Here is a 15,688-nt window from a genome sequence, read left to right on the forward strand (position 1 = left end):
TGCCTCCCTCTAGTCTCTATATACGTGTTTTGCATCAAGAGCAGGTAGTCCTGTAACTCTGAGATGTGTTGATCTCAAATGACGAATATTTTTCGAATCACTGCCTGTTTACTACTGTCTGTTCCAACATGTTTTTAGTGACAAGCAATCTGTTAATTTAAAAAAGGTAGAGAATATCTAGCTGTGTATTTCTCTTTTTTTTAAAAAAAGATTTATTTATTTTTATTGGAAAGGCAGATGTACAGAGAGGAGGAGAGACAGAGAAGATCTTCCATCCGATGATTCACTCCCCAAGTGACCACAACGGCTGGAGCTGAGCCAATTTGAAGCCAGGAGCCTCTTCCGGGTCTCTCACGCGGGTGTAGGGTCCCAATGCTTTGCTTTCCCAGGCCACAAGCAGGGAGCTGGATGGGAAGGGGAGCTGCCGGGTTTAGAACCGGCGCCCATATAGTGTCTTGGCACGTTTGAGGCGAGGACCTTAACCTTTGCGCTATCGCGCTGGACCCTGGCTGTGTATTTCAAAAAGCATTTCTAGTAAGCAACTGATTTAGATCTCCACCTTACAAAGTAAGTAGACTGTTGACTCCAAATGACCCTCCAAATGGCCATGTTGAGGCAACTTATAAAAATCTGATTAGCCATAGATTGATTAATTCCAGATAGCACCTATAGTTGCAATAATTCTGATGTCAGTCAAGAATGAATTCACAGAAAGACTTTAGAAAGGTTGATGTCATTGAAGATCACCCATGGGTCTTTTTGTATAAAACACATGTCCCAAGTTGGTAGGACTGAGATGAAGTCTGGGAATCTCAAGTTTGTGTCAGGCTGTTTGTGCACTGAACACCTTCAAAGAGTCAGGTCACAGAGAGAGAACAACATTCTGTGTTCCTTGACTGCTATTAGGTGATCTATCAAGGTTTCAAGGAAGGACAGTTTACTATCACATTTTAATTTTCTCCTCCTTTGACAACTCCCACACTATCCCACATGCCCAGCACTAACACAGTAAAAAGCAGACATGCCTTGCATGGCTAGCCCTACTTAAAATGACAATCAATAGATGCTCTGCAGAGGAAGCTAAAGGGAAATTGACTTTCAATAAGATTTGCATGCATAATTTTCCTGGTGGTCTCTGTATACCTATGATATTTGAAAATTATGATGAAGCAAAAGAAAACTGTTTTAAGGAAAATTAAAGAGGATTTTATTAAAACAAGACCCTTTTATAAAAACACTAATTTTTCCAAGAAGCCTTTCATTCCATATTTCTACATTGCTTTTATAGTATGATCTATACATTTGTAAAATGTATACAATATTTTACTTTCCAAGGTGCTTTCTCATAAGACACCCTCAGTTAGTCTTTTAATAAAAGTAGGCTGGAAAGTATTATTTGTCCCATTATACAGATGACAAACTGAATTGAAGGTTTTCTTACAAGTTTTTCAAGGTCACATGGTCACTCCAAACTATGACAAAATTCACTTCAGAATCTCAGTCTATTGCTCTTTCTCCAATGACAAAACATGGCTTCTTGGGCCCTGCGGCATGGCCTAGCGGCTAAGGTCCTAGCCTTGAACGCCCTAGGATCCCATGTGCGTGCCGGTTCTAATCCCGGCAGCTCCGCTTCCCATCCAGCTCCCTGCTTGTGGCCTGGGAAAGCAGTCAAGGACAGCCCAAAGCTTTGGGATCCTGCACCCATGTGGGAGACCCGGAGGAGGTTCCTGGCTCCTGGCTTCTGATCGGCGCAGCACCGGCCGTTGCAGCTCACTTGTAGAGTGAATCATCGGATGGAAGATCTTCCTCTCTGTCTCTCCTCCTCTCTGTATATCTGACTTTGTAATGAAAATAAATAAATCTTTAAAAAAAAAACATGGCTTCTTTAGGTTAGGCGGAATCAGAATAGGAAGTTGGCAGGTGTCATAGATGGGGTTACTGTGGGGCACAAGGTTTATAGAGAACCTGTGCATGTAGATATCTGTCATTCTAATCAGATGAAAACCTATTCCAACCCTGAATTTTCAGATGATTCATTTGCTTGTTTCATTTGCAGCCAAGAATGGAATGTCCTATTCCTTTTGGAATGTTTACAGATGAGAGTGCCCGTGGGTGGAGGACAACTTGATTATTACAATCATCCAAAATGAATGCTTGGTTTTCTACTCTCTAAAAATATTGTGCTTACCTAGTCGATGTCCATGACCACCCCTACACCTAGTGACTTCAATCTGCCTCGCTTCCTTTTTACATACACTTACCTTTGTGCGTGCATCTCTCTGTGTGTGTATTCCATATGAAATGAAATTAATAGTATCTTGTGGGCAAGGACAAAGATGTGTCATGTTTCCTTTTAAACAAGGGAAATGAGAACTCCCTACTATATACTGAATTTGGCTTCAGATGATCTGCATTCACTATCGAATAGGCCTGTGATCCTGAATCTCTTTTAGGTTTGGTTGCTTAAATTGGATCAGTCTTGTTGTCTCCTCTCAAATATGATCATATAAGAACTTAACTCAGAACATTGTCATAAAAAGTAAAAAAAATAATCTGGACAAAAGAACTCTGCAAATTTGTAAGACTTGTACAAATTTTAAAAATGCGTCTGCACTTATTTTAATAATTTGTAGTATCAGTGCTATAACATGGTAGATATACCTCCCGTATGATCAGTGGATCCAGTTCTGGATGCTCTGTTTCCAGTCCAGCTCTCTGACAGTGGTCGCAGGAAGCAGAAGATAAAATGTTGTGCCCAATGTAGAGCCCACGTACTTGGGCTCCAGCTATAGCCAGCCATGTAGGAGACTGGGGGGAAGATTCTGGCTTCTGGCTTTGACCTGTTCCAGCAGCGATCATTGCAGCCACCTGGGGAATGAAGCGACAGATGGAAGATCTCTCTGTTTCTATGTATCTTTCCCTATCTTTCTGTAATCCTGACCTTCCATTAAAATACATGCTTCTTAAATAAAAATGATAATTCACAGCAAGTGCAAGGAGTCTGGTACCACCAATCATTCTAAGGTATGTACTTTTTACAAAGAACTTCATATTCCATGTCCCCTGTGCAAAGAAATGTGGGCATATGGAAACTACATGATCAAAGGATACTTTTGCAAAATGATGAAATTATAAGGTGTATAATTCAATGAAGGCTAACAACTCAGATGCCAAAAAATTTGGTTAAGAACTGTCAGCACTGTGGTTTCTTCAAACCCGGACACTGGGACACAGGTTTGGGCCCAGGGAATCCCCTTTTGAATTCTTGGTATTTCTGAAGAACTATTAAGTAATACAGCAAAACTATGAAAACCTCTAAGGGAGTGGAATATGATGTCGTGTCTAGAATGAGGATCCTGACACCACATCCTTCTTTTTCTGTCCTTGAGACCATTGTACAACCTTCCTTTTCCTCTTGATTACTATCAATAAACCCCACTACACAGACTAGCAACTACTAGGTGTTAATAATTACTGGGTGTTAAGAAATTGGTCATTTTCAGTGCCTGTGAACTCCAATACATCTTGCAAGGAGATTATTTTGTTTACGTCTTGCAGAAACCAGATCTCAAGCATTTGAGCACATTGCTTAAATCCTTCTGTGGATCAAGCTGAACCAGGGCTCTCACTGGGGCCATGAGAGGCTTTGCCCTGCTCTTGCTTTCGATAGCAGCCTCACCACCTCCTTTGCTTTCAAAACTACTTGTCTTTGGGAGTGAATGTTTACCCTAATGGTTTAGGTATGTGAATTTCACATCTGCATATCTAGATTTGATCACTGGTCCTGGCTCCTGACGTCAGCTTCCTGAAATGCCAGATCCTAGTAGTCAAAGGTGATGACTTAAGCAGTTGGTTTTCTGCCACCCAGGTGCGAGGCCAGGGTTGTATTCCCAGCTCCTGCCTCAGGTCCTAGCCCAGGACCAATCACTGGGGTTATTTAGGGAAGGAACTTGTTGATGAGATCCCTTTATCTCTGTCTCTCCTTCTATCTCTTTTTGCCTTTCAAATAAGTCCTTTTAAATGCTTAAACTTATTTGAACAACTTAAAAAATGTTTTCAATCACTAAATCCTGTCCACAAACTACTTTCAAATGAAATCATGACAACTTAATTTCATAGCATCCTCCAGACACATGTATTTTGAGTTAAAATGAAAGCAATATATGAAGTCTGAATAAGAATGGGCAAGAAAATTAGTTAAGCCATACTATTATTCCTACATATGCAACCAACTTATTTTTTTAAGGAGTGGGGATGGTTCTGTTATATTTTTCTATAGTTGGTTATACCCAAAAGGGAGAAAAGTGATATGTTTTTCTAAAATTACTGGCTTAAGAAGTAAAAGCTCCAGTCATTTCCTTATAAATTACTTCCTGTGTGATTTACAGATTTTCCCTTTTCCAGATCTCAGATTTTCCATTTTAAAAATGAGGAAGTTCTATGAAATGCTGCTTATATAAAGCCTGTGATATTTTAACATTAGATTTTCTAGTTTTGTTGCCCATCATTCCATACTCAAATTGGTATGATTTCTCTTCTGTCTTAAAATCTATTCTTACCCAGCAAATAAAATCTTGCTCAGGCATATTTTGCTATCTTTAACGTAAATTTTCTCTAAATTGATTATCTTGTAAAAGCTATCTTTGTTCTAATTAATAACATACACAAATTCACAAGTAGAGAAGGAAATATTTTTTCTAGCATACAAGAGACCTAACACATATGTTTTAAAAATTGTTTATTCTTGAATATATACAAATCACCTGAAAATTCCAAGGTATTTGGATACCACAAGGAAGTTGTTCTTATTTCGGTAAAAGAACAATGACAACCCCCTGCGGATAGTGTTCGGCTTGGAATGGAGCCATACACTCAGTTGTTCCCTTAATATCTTTAACATGTCCACGTTGCCTGTATATTCCACTGGATCTATACTTTCTGGACTGATTTGCCCTAAATCTAGCCATCTATCTCTAATCCCTTTTCCAGAATGACTTCTGTATGGACAAACTGTGTTTCTTGAAATTGTCACCTTGCTAGAAAACCAAGGAAACATGGCAAAGCAAATACACAGAACATGCATTAAATGTATCACATGGTGACTTTTAATGGCACAGTTATTTTTTGTTAAGATTTATTTATTTTTACTGGAAACGCAGATTTACAGAGAAAAGGATAGACAGATTTTCTGCCCTCTGGTTCACTCCTCAAATGGCTGCAACAACCAGAGCCAAGCATATCTGAAGCCAAGAGCTTCTTCCAGGTCTCTCACAGGGTGCAGCGTTCCAAGACTTTGGACCATCCTCTACTGCTTTCCCAGACTACAAACAGGGAGCTGGATGGGAAGCAGAGCAGTGGGAACACGACCCGGTACCCATGTGGGATCCCAATACATGCAAGGTGAGGGTTTTAGTCACTGAGCCATAATGTTGGGCCCAAGTACAAGTTTTACATTGTGCCTCCAGCTACGTTCTTCATGGCAAAGAAGAGACTGTCATATCTACGCCGCATATTCATCATGTGAACCTCAAAACACCCTGAACAGCCCTAGATAGCGTATTTCATCTCTCTTAGAAGCAGTCTGTCTTCTGTTGCCAGAGCAGAATATTGTTGAGCAAAAAACCGGATTCGCTAGTTTCTTGAGCATGAACAAACAACCACACTTGGAAATTGTATTAACTGAATTACAGACCTAGATCTGTCATTTCTGGGATGTGTACCATAGCGAATAAATATTCGATGCTTCAGTTACTTTACATGTAAAGCAGAACAACAATGGTTTCTTTCAGTGAGTTTAACAAAATAACACAGATAAACCAGTTTGGCATTTAACAAGATTCTTGTCAAATGTTATGTACAGTCACAATTTCTGAAACATAGTTATTAGCTGGACTTGTTGTTGGAAGGGATTGATTTCTGTAGTTATTATGTAAGCATCATTTCCACCTGTACCCACCACGAGTAACTTTCCAATGGGCTGCTTGTGCAAAACACCAACTCCCTTTAAGTTCCTGTTTTTGATCTATGGAGAGTCAGGTTGAAAGCAGAATTGCTCTCACCTTCTGTGAATGTTTAATCTCATCCTGAATTAACAATACACTTTTGTGACAGACTATTCAAGTGTACATTACCACCAACCTGTTTATTCCACATATTCAATCATATAAACCTAAATATGTACTAGAACATTGATTCTTACCTGAACGTGAGTAGACACACAGAGAGTCGTTATACTGTTTGCCTTGGCTCAAGATTCAAAATTTCCATAGTGAAATTGAAAAGCTGTTATTCTTTTATTCAAATTTCCTCTTAAATTTTTGGAAAATGGCACAAGTTCCTCATACTTTCATTTGCTATGTTCCTCACTCACAGTGTCTATCATATTCTCTGACCAGAAAACTCACTTGTTTTCTCGTGTAAATGAAGCACCTCATTTGTCCTTACAGCTTAGATATAGTCCTTGTCTTTTTTTGTTAAACATCGTCAGTACACGTTTACCGGGGATTAAGCAAATTCATTGATTTTTCCTGTCCAGAGAGATGAGTGTCTTTTCTCCTGTACACTAACAGCCACCATTTCTTCCGTAAAGACTTTCAGCTGCTTACCCTGGCCAGGTATGTTTCTGTTTGGATGTGGGTCCTATTTCCACAACAGTATGATGAGTTTGTAAATCTCTCCTGGGAGTTGCTTTCTTCTTTACTTGACAGTTCCTCAGAAATAGAGACAGGTTATACTTCCACAATTATTTGCCATAATCTCAAGTGTAGCATAAGCCCTCAGGATGTGAGTTCAGAGGTTCTTCTTTTTAGTGTGTAGAGATCTGAAATATTCTGACTTCATAGAGAAACTGTAATGACTAGTTTCATGGGATTAAGGTTTGGGCTCAAGACCTAAGGAACATGGTAACCACACAGCGTAGAGTTATTTTCTATCCCCCCCCTCTTCCTTCTAGTCTAGTGTGGAGACCTGTTTTTGATACTTTCATTTTTTCAGCTACAAATTGTCCCTCATTCTGCACCACACAATCCTTTCTGGCAGTATGAGCTTGCCTCTAGGATTACATATTTTTCCAGAAATTAAAAAATATGGCTGCTAGAGGGAAGCACTGAGTATAATTTGCAGGAACCTTAAATATTTTAAGAAATACGTTTTGAGAAAATTAATTGAATGCCTGAACTATTATCACTACCCTAGCTGAAGAGTCTTTGCTTTCTTTGTGCGAAGGTGAGCATCCTGATGGATAAGGAAGTTGGTGGGACAAAACTATAGCATTTATTGTGTTGATTAGGGAGAGAAAATCATTTTGGGGAGGAATGAAAACAATAGATTACTTTTGTAAAGCAGGAAAAACAAAAAGGGAAATGCATTCTGCCAAGGCTTCTGCTCTATTCCTAGCCAATCATGAAAGTCAAATTTCTTACAACTTATAGAAGTAATTAGAATACAGCATCATCAAGGGCAATTTCAAGTATAAAACTTTAACCATTTGATATTTAAAACACATATTTCCATTATTTTTCTTTTAATTAAGAAGGAAGAAAGGAAGAGATGGAGAAACATATAAGGTGAAAAAAATAAAGGAAGGAAGAAAGCAAGGAGGGAAGGAGGAAGGAAAGGAGAAGGAAGAAAAGATGTATTTGCTTGAACGACTTAAATAAATAATTCTATAAATACAAATAAACTGTGTTCATGTGGCTCCACCTAGAGACAGAAAGATGTCTTTCCAATTCTTGGTCATTGAGGTCCTTCCGGTGGCAGTTGCTTGCTAAATAAATAAATAAATAAATAAATAAATAAATAAATAAATAAACGGCAATGGCAGAGGTAAGCTAGGAGCCCAAATTCTCCGAGCAAAAATTGTTGTACTCTGAATAATAAGATGAACCACTTAAGTTGTAAATATTAGAGATCATTAAATTGCTGCTGATTTTACTTTTAAGAGTTACCTTTAAAGACCTTGTGTTATTGAAGCATGGTAATAAAATTTTAACGAGACCATACACCCTAGGGAGGCCTTATTAAAATACAATTTTGTCATTTCTTGGAATGATTTGTTTGGACTTCATTTTCTGCTGGGCTTAAAATAACCAATAAACATCAATATTTACAACAAAAGAATACCCTTCATAGGTTATTGGTCTTCTGAAAGCATTGCTATTAATTAAATCTTCTTATAAGGAAGAAATAAAACACTACAATCCACTCTGTTGCATAGAGAGGAGACTGCAGAAAAAGAAAGAAATAATGTACTAATCTGAATGCAAATTACTGGCTAAGGTTCAATAATGACATTGATAAGGAGCTGAAGAATTTGCAGTTCAAAAATCAATCCTCTAGGTCCCACATGAGAACACATGGATTGCTTTCCTCCTATCTCTTCCTCTAAAAATTACACTGATGCCTCAAGGCTCTGATCAATTACAACCCTTCCATTAATGTTTCTCTGACTTGGACTCAGGAAATACGTTTTTGCTAGTTTGCATTCTCAGGACACATAGTAATTACTAACTAAATCTATTCATTTGTTCCACATACACTTGTTGATGGCTTGTTAGGTAAGTCATGCAAGATCACAGATTTTTTGTAACTTGGCAAAGAATACATAAATGCAGGTAAATCACTATTAGATGAAAGGATTATGAGTGGAACAGAGCTGAGATGCAAAGTCACTGAAGCATCATGACTCGCCATAGCAGAAAGAGTCAGGAGACGCTGTGGCTACCAAATGACAGCGGCCTGACGTAGGGGATGGAAATGAGAAGGAAAAGCTGGGAAGGCCTTGGGATAGATCAGGGAAAGACTTGATACACTCAAGGAACATATTATGGCCATTGCTAAGAGTATAAGCAATGTGATAGATACCTTTCAGGTCATTTTACAGAGGTTGAAAAGGGATTCTACAAGGGCTTCATACTCATTTAAATAACATTACGCTTTATTCTGGCATCAGTGAAAACTACTGTAAAAATTTACTTCTTTTTTATTATTGTTATCATCATTTTATGATGCAGTTCCATAAGCCTGGGGATTTTCCTTAGACCTTCCACGAGTCCCATTCTCCTCCCACTGAGTTCCCCTACATTATTACTATAGGATAGTTCTTCATAAACAGTCTTGCGTTCATCATTATGGCCTTGGATATTGGCAGAGTCCAGCACCTTACTGTGAGGACATAGTTAACAGTTTCATTGAGGGTCCATCTCTGACCTGGAAATAGAGATGCATACTGCATTGTACCCTCACATCTGAACATTATAGTCTCCGGTAGATGATTACTGTACATCCCCTTAAATGAAAAGCCACAAACCAAAATCAACAACAGGAAGAAAAAAAGAAATTAAAAATGCCGTGAAGTTAAATAACATGCTACTGAATGAATAATGTGTCACTGAAGAAATGAAAAAGGAAATAAAAAAATCTTCTTGAGGAAAATGATGCTACTACTGTATGATCTATGAGTCACCGAAGAATTTAATGAGAATAAAATGTTTTTTAAAAATGAAACAGGGCCCGGCGGCGTGGCCTAGTAGCTAAAGTCCTCGCCTTGAACGCCCCGGGATCCCATATGGGCGCCGGTTCTAATCCCGGCAGCTCCACTTCCCATCCAGCTCCCTGCTTGTGGCCTGAGAAAGCAGTGGAGGACAGGCCAAAGCTTTGGGACCCTGCACCCGCGTGGGAGAGCCAGAAGAGGTTGATCCTGCACCCGCATAGGAGACCCAGAAGAGATTCCTGGCTCCTGGCTTCGAATGGGCGCAGCACCTGCCGTTGCGCTTACTTGGGGAGTGAATCATCGGATAGAAGATCTTCCTTTCTGTCTCTCCTCCTCTCTGTATATCTGACTTTGCAATAAAAATAAATAAATCTTTAAAAAAAATTGCAATTTGAACCATCGTAACGAAGACACCCTTTATATTTTCAAAGTAATAGACAGGAGCAGGTGTTCGCAGCCGCCACTACGCCGCCGCGGTTGCTCCCATTGCCAGCGTAGCCTCTGGCTCGCCGAGCTCCAGCCAAAGGAGCAGGGGGCAGGTGAGTAAGGAAGTACTTACACCGTAGCTCGTACAAAGCAGACTGTCCGCAAATCGACTGGTGGCAAAGCACCAAGAAAGCAACTGGCTACAAAAGCCGCTCACAAGAGTGCGCCCTCTACTGGAGGGGTGAAGAAACCTCACCGTTGCAGGCCTGGTACTGTGGCGCTCTGAAATCAGACGTTATCAGAAGTCCACTGAGCTTCTGATTCGCAAACTCCCCTTCCAACGTCTGGTGCGAGAAATTACTCAGGATTTCAAAACAGATGTGCGCTTTCAGAGTGCAGCTATTGGTGCTTTGCAGGAGGCAAGTGAGGCCTATCTTGTTGGCCGTTTTCGAGACCCCAACCTGGGTGCTATCCATGCCAAACGTGCAACAGGTATGCCAAAAGGCATCCAGTTAGCACACCGCATACATGGACAACTTAGAATCCATTATGAGAAGAAACATTTCATTCTGAAAACAAAATTTTTTTCTCTTCTTATCTGTGGTATTGTTAACTCTGAACGTTAGATTTTTTTCCCCCCAATAGGGTCAAAAGGTACCTAAGTATATGATTTCAAAGGGAAAACTAGGGGACAGAAATCAGGTATTGACAGCATTTGGATTTTTTTGAAACAAGTAAATTTCTTGTTGATGGCAACTAAATGATGTTTGTAGTATTTTTATCATACAGTAGTAGATTCCATCCACTCACTATACTTTTCTGAGTTGTCCTACATGCTTTTAATGTTGTCTGTCTTCTGTGCTATTCCTGTAAATTTTCTATTAAAATACATTAAACTAAAAAAGTAATACACAGAAACAAAACTCTTATTTTATGTATTATTTCTCACAATGCAGTTTTATGGGGTAGGGGTCCGTTTCTTCTCCTTTCCTTATTCTTCCCCATATTTCTTCCCACCATTTCTCTCTGTGTTATCATGGTGGTATAGTCCCTCATTACAATTTATAAACTTAACTTTCTGATATTTAAAGACATCATGATATGGTAAATATATGAAAAGACAGAAAACCTGTCATAATGTAAATGTAATTTACAAACAGAATTAAATTCTTAATTAGCTGCTTCCAAAACCTTCTCATCTTTCTCTTGTCATAGTGAGTGACATGAACACTGATGCATTTGGTCAGGTCCCAAATCCACCAATTCTACCCTCTTGCTTCTTCATATTCCTGATTAAACTGGACTAATCTCATCTTTGCATTCATCAGCTTCTACTTGTACTATCTTTATCTTGGTTCAACTCAGTTCAACTTTTTTTTGGCTCCACAAAAATTTTCTGCTAAAACCTGAAGGTTTTTTTCTTAGTTCTAATTTATCTATTTTTTAAAAGTCATGTATTTTATAAAACTGAGCCAAGTTTTACATGACTCCCCCAAAAGTTTTCAGTATTGATGCCAAAACAAAACATTATATTGTTTAAATGAATATTATGCCATTGCAGAATCTTTTTCAACCTCTATAAAATCATCTGAAGCATACGTACCACATTCCTTATATTCTTAGCATTGGCCATATGTCAAGAATCAAGATGGTGGAATAGGGAAAGGACACATTTAAACAGATGAGGAAACATTAGCCAGTGTGAAGCAGAGAGGGCACATTTCAGGAAATGAGAGATGACAGGATGACAGCAGAGGGGCACCTGGAGACTAACAGACCCAGGAAAGCAACTGACACAACAGTGTGGTGTTGCAGTGACCAATGCCCAAGCAGCATTCAGTGAATGGCAATCTGAACTCCACTGGCAGCCAGAACTACACCAGTAACCATGTGGGAAGGGAGATTCACTGGGAGGTCAGGAAGTGAACCCAGACAAAGAACTGCCCATCCTGCTGGTCTGCTTGATTGACCAGGAGCAGAGACAGAACAACAGGTCCTAAACAGGCGGTGTGATACTAGGGTGGATTTCATAGCCTAGCCTGCTCTTCACAGCCAAATCAGGCACCATTCTGTGTAGGGAAACAAAGGATATGAGACAGGACTGTGCATGCACTGAGCTGAAAGTGAATTCATTTCTCGCTCAGTGAACTGCAACGATATGGCATCCTACAGGTTTCACCCAAGATAGACCTGGGTAACCCTCAGACCTGACGGCCAGCAGATCAAAATCTCTAGTAGTGGCACATCAGTCACCATTTTACACAATGTGGCAAAAGCTTTAAGATTGTAGGGAAAACAGTGAGCTGCACATGTGCTGACCTGGGAGTGAACTCATTGAGCTCAGTGTGTTGCACTGGTCCCACAAGAAAAATAATACTGACTTTGGCATTACACACATCAAAATAGGTCCATGTGGCTCCCAAACCTAATGGCTAGCAGGTTGCAGCGAGATAAGTAACCAACAACCCAGTTGGTTGTCTCCCTAATGCTGGGACCTGCTCGAACTGGAAGTAAGAGGATGTTTGCACAGCCAATGGTGTAGTTTCGGCACGGTGTCACAGGAGGGGGAGAGTGGTGAGCCAGGGGCTGGAGCGATGGAGAATATGGTGGAAATCTAACATAAGAACGAGACCTGGAACTCACTGGAGGGAGTGGCAAAAGTGACTGCACACAAAGAACTGTGTACCAAAGAACCACAATAAGTAAAATCAAATTGAAGACCTGAGGATGACACAGCTTAGAAACCTGCCTCAAGGAGAAGAATCTGCGAATCAGAAGTACAATGGCCAGGAGCAAAAGAAGAAATAAAGGCACAATAAATATTTTTTCTATTTTATATTTTCATTTTATGGTACAATTCCATATAGTCTAAGACTTCCCCTAACCCCTCCCCCAAAGTCCTTCTCCCCAACTGATTTCCTCCATTTTATTAAAACTGTGTAAACAGGCATAAATCCATCATTGTCTTATTTATGTGTGTCCTAACATTGCTGGTACAGACAATGGCAGACATTCCAGCATCCTATTGACAAGATATATCCAACAGTTCACTGGGAGTCCCTCTTTGGTCTGGAAGTGGAGATGAATACTGCATTGTATCTTCACATCTGGATATGAAAGTCTCAATTACATTGTTACTATACATCCCCTTAAATGAAGAGCCATGAAATAAAATAAACAACAGAGTTGAAACAGAACATTTACAGTGCCATGGAGTTAATTAACATACTACTGAATAAGCAATGTGTTAATGAAGAAATAAAAAAGAAACCACTAAAGCTTCTTGGTGAAAATGATGCTACTGTGTGATCCATGAGTCAATGAAGAACTTAATGATAGAAAAAAACAATTTTTAAGAAATGAAAATTTTAAAAAAAATCAAGACCCATGGAAAACAATATGGAAAGGGTTATTGATCTTACAATTTGCTTTAAGATTGCCTTATGTCAGACAGAACTTATGGTATTGGTTTATTTCATTGAATGATCTCTAGTTGGGACCATCTAATTGTAAACGGTAGAATTTCATTCTTTTTAATGGCTGAGTAGTATTAAAATAAAAACCATATAATCATGAGTACTCCAAGGTCCTGGCCATTGCCCAGAGCTTCATGTGACCGGAGCCTGGGCCTGTGGCTGCAGGGGGACTCACCAGTGGGCGGTGCTGGAGCCTGGCCCATGGCAAGTGGGTGTCAGTGGGTGTCTGGGGTCACAGGCTGTTCCCCTTGGGCCAGGTAGCAGTCCTGTGACAGAATGAACATTTCTGTGCTTGTTTTCAGAAAAAAAAAGGGAGAGAGAGAGAGAGAGAGAGAGAGAGAGAGAGAAAGGGAGAGAGAAACTTGCATGTAACTGGTTCATGCCCAAGTGCTTACAGAGTCAGAACTGGGATACACAAAAGAGCGAAAACCAGAAATCCCAGCCGGGTGTCCCACATAGGTGACAGGTGCCCAAGTATGTACACTGTCAACATAAACAAGATTTTAAAGATTCCGTATCACAGATGAGATATTCTTCATACAGTGATACTTACTGAACACTTTTCTGTGCTAGACAACTATTTTAAGAGTAGAAAACTTGTTAGTCGACTGAAATTTTAAAAAGTCAACCAAACAAATAAAATATCTGGCCAACAAACAAAGAAACCAATCAATTGAGGAATACAGGGGAAAAAACGCTGAACAAGCCCATAAACTCTAAATATACATTATGGTATATGATCATACAGCTTAAGGTTTAAAAAAATTGTGATACTGAATAAAAGCTTCAAATATGTAATAGAGCAATAGGTGCATGGTCATATAGATTTTGTCTGAGGGCTTTGAGGATTTAAAAATAGGAAATAGATTTATGAATTATGCTGAAAGCAAAACAAAATCAAAGAGATATTGGTGGAAGTCAGGAGGCCAGTTAGGAGATTGCATTAGTCTAATTGATGATACTATAGCAAAACCCCTGAGGCTTACTACTTTGTAGTAGATGCTGGAAAAAAATGAAAAAGCTTTTTGTATTACATTGTTCTGTTGGCTAGAATGTCTAGTCAGCACTGGATATTAAGTCACAGAGTCAACACCTGAAGGAAATGATATTTGAACTGAGTCATGGGAAATTGCAAAATGTGGAAGTGGAGGAAATAAAGAGAAACCAAGAAAGGAGATACAGTCTAGCTAGTGATTGAAGAAATGTGAAATCCAAGATAGCGTCTTGCTGTGAAACGTTAAGTTAAAAAAAAAAAAGTTATTTCACTTTACACTGGTTCCCATATTCTGTGTATTTTTCTTTTAGTGGAAACAACAAACTTATATCTTTGTGCACATATGTGAACATTACCTTAAGATTGATTCCAGAAGTAGGACTGTTACATCAAAAATAGGTGCTTTTAAACATTTTATAGCTCATGTCAAATTACCTTCCAATTTTTTTTCACCAGTTTTTCACTCTTCAAGATTTTGAGAGCAACTGTACCCACATGATTATACATGCTTCATATTACAAACCTTTAAAAATAATTTTAAGCTTATTTAAGTTTTAATTTGAGTTTTGGGGACAGTGTTAATAATGGGAAACTTTTCATCATTTTATTGGCAACTTGTGGGGTTTTCTTGGGGAATCCCAGTCCAAGTCACTGATCCACTTTCTGTGGTCTTGCTCTGTTATTGATGAAGGGATGCTTGTATAATCTGCAAGCAATTTTTAATCTGTCATTTGCTGTTTCACATTATTTATAGTTTCTTTCATCAGGAAGAAATTGGAACATTTCATGTAGTAAGGTTTTTAAGCCTTCTCTTTATGTCTCCTAGGTTTTGTTTTTTTGTTGACTTTTCCGACCATATGGTTATGAAAATTGTCCTGAATTTCTTTGTTGATGCTCTCATACTTTTTACATTTACCTCTCCCAGCATAAGGAATTCATGTTCAGGTATGGCTTGAAGCTGAAAATAATATTTTTTCCAAATGCATAATAAATCGAAAGACACCATTCACTGAGAACTTGCTCCTCTTTTCCCCTGATAAACTTTAAATTTCACTTAAAACATCAGTTCAGTTTAAGTATTTTCAGGAATATGTCTCTGAACCCTATGCTATCTGCTTGGCTGTTTTGTATATCCCTGCATAATTTTACATTTTAAATTAATATTACAATATATAAGGCAATTCCTTTTTCTTTTCCTCCACTTTTTCCGCAGTTTCTTTTTCTTTTAACCTTGAAATAAAAATCTGCAATAAAAAATTTGTGAACTTTCCTGAAAATGTTTATATTATCATGGGATCAGTG

General features: G+C 38.8%; 1 pseudogene; it reads left to right on the forward strand.

The window, feature by feature from the left end:
• The window catches only part of LOC101534434 (histone H3.3A-like), an 84,105-nt pseudogene extending 73,563 nt beyond the window's left edge, over positions 1 to 10,542 (forward strand).
• The last annotated feature ends 5,146 nt before the right edge of the window (positions 10,543 to 15,688 follow it).

This window comes from Ochotona princeps, chromosome 3, assembly GCF_030435755.1.
Source record: "Ochotona princeps isolate mOchPri1 chromosome 3, mOchPri1.hap1, whole genome shotgun sequence".
NCBI classification, from domain to species: Eukaryota; Metazoa; Chordata; class Mammalia; order Lagomorpha; family Ochotonidae; genus Ochotona; species Ochotona princeps.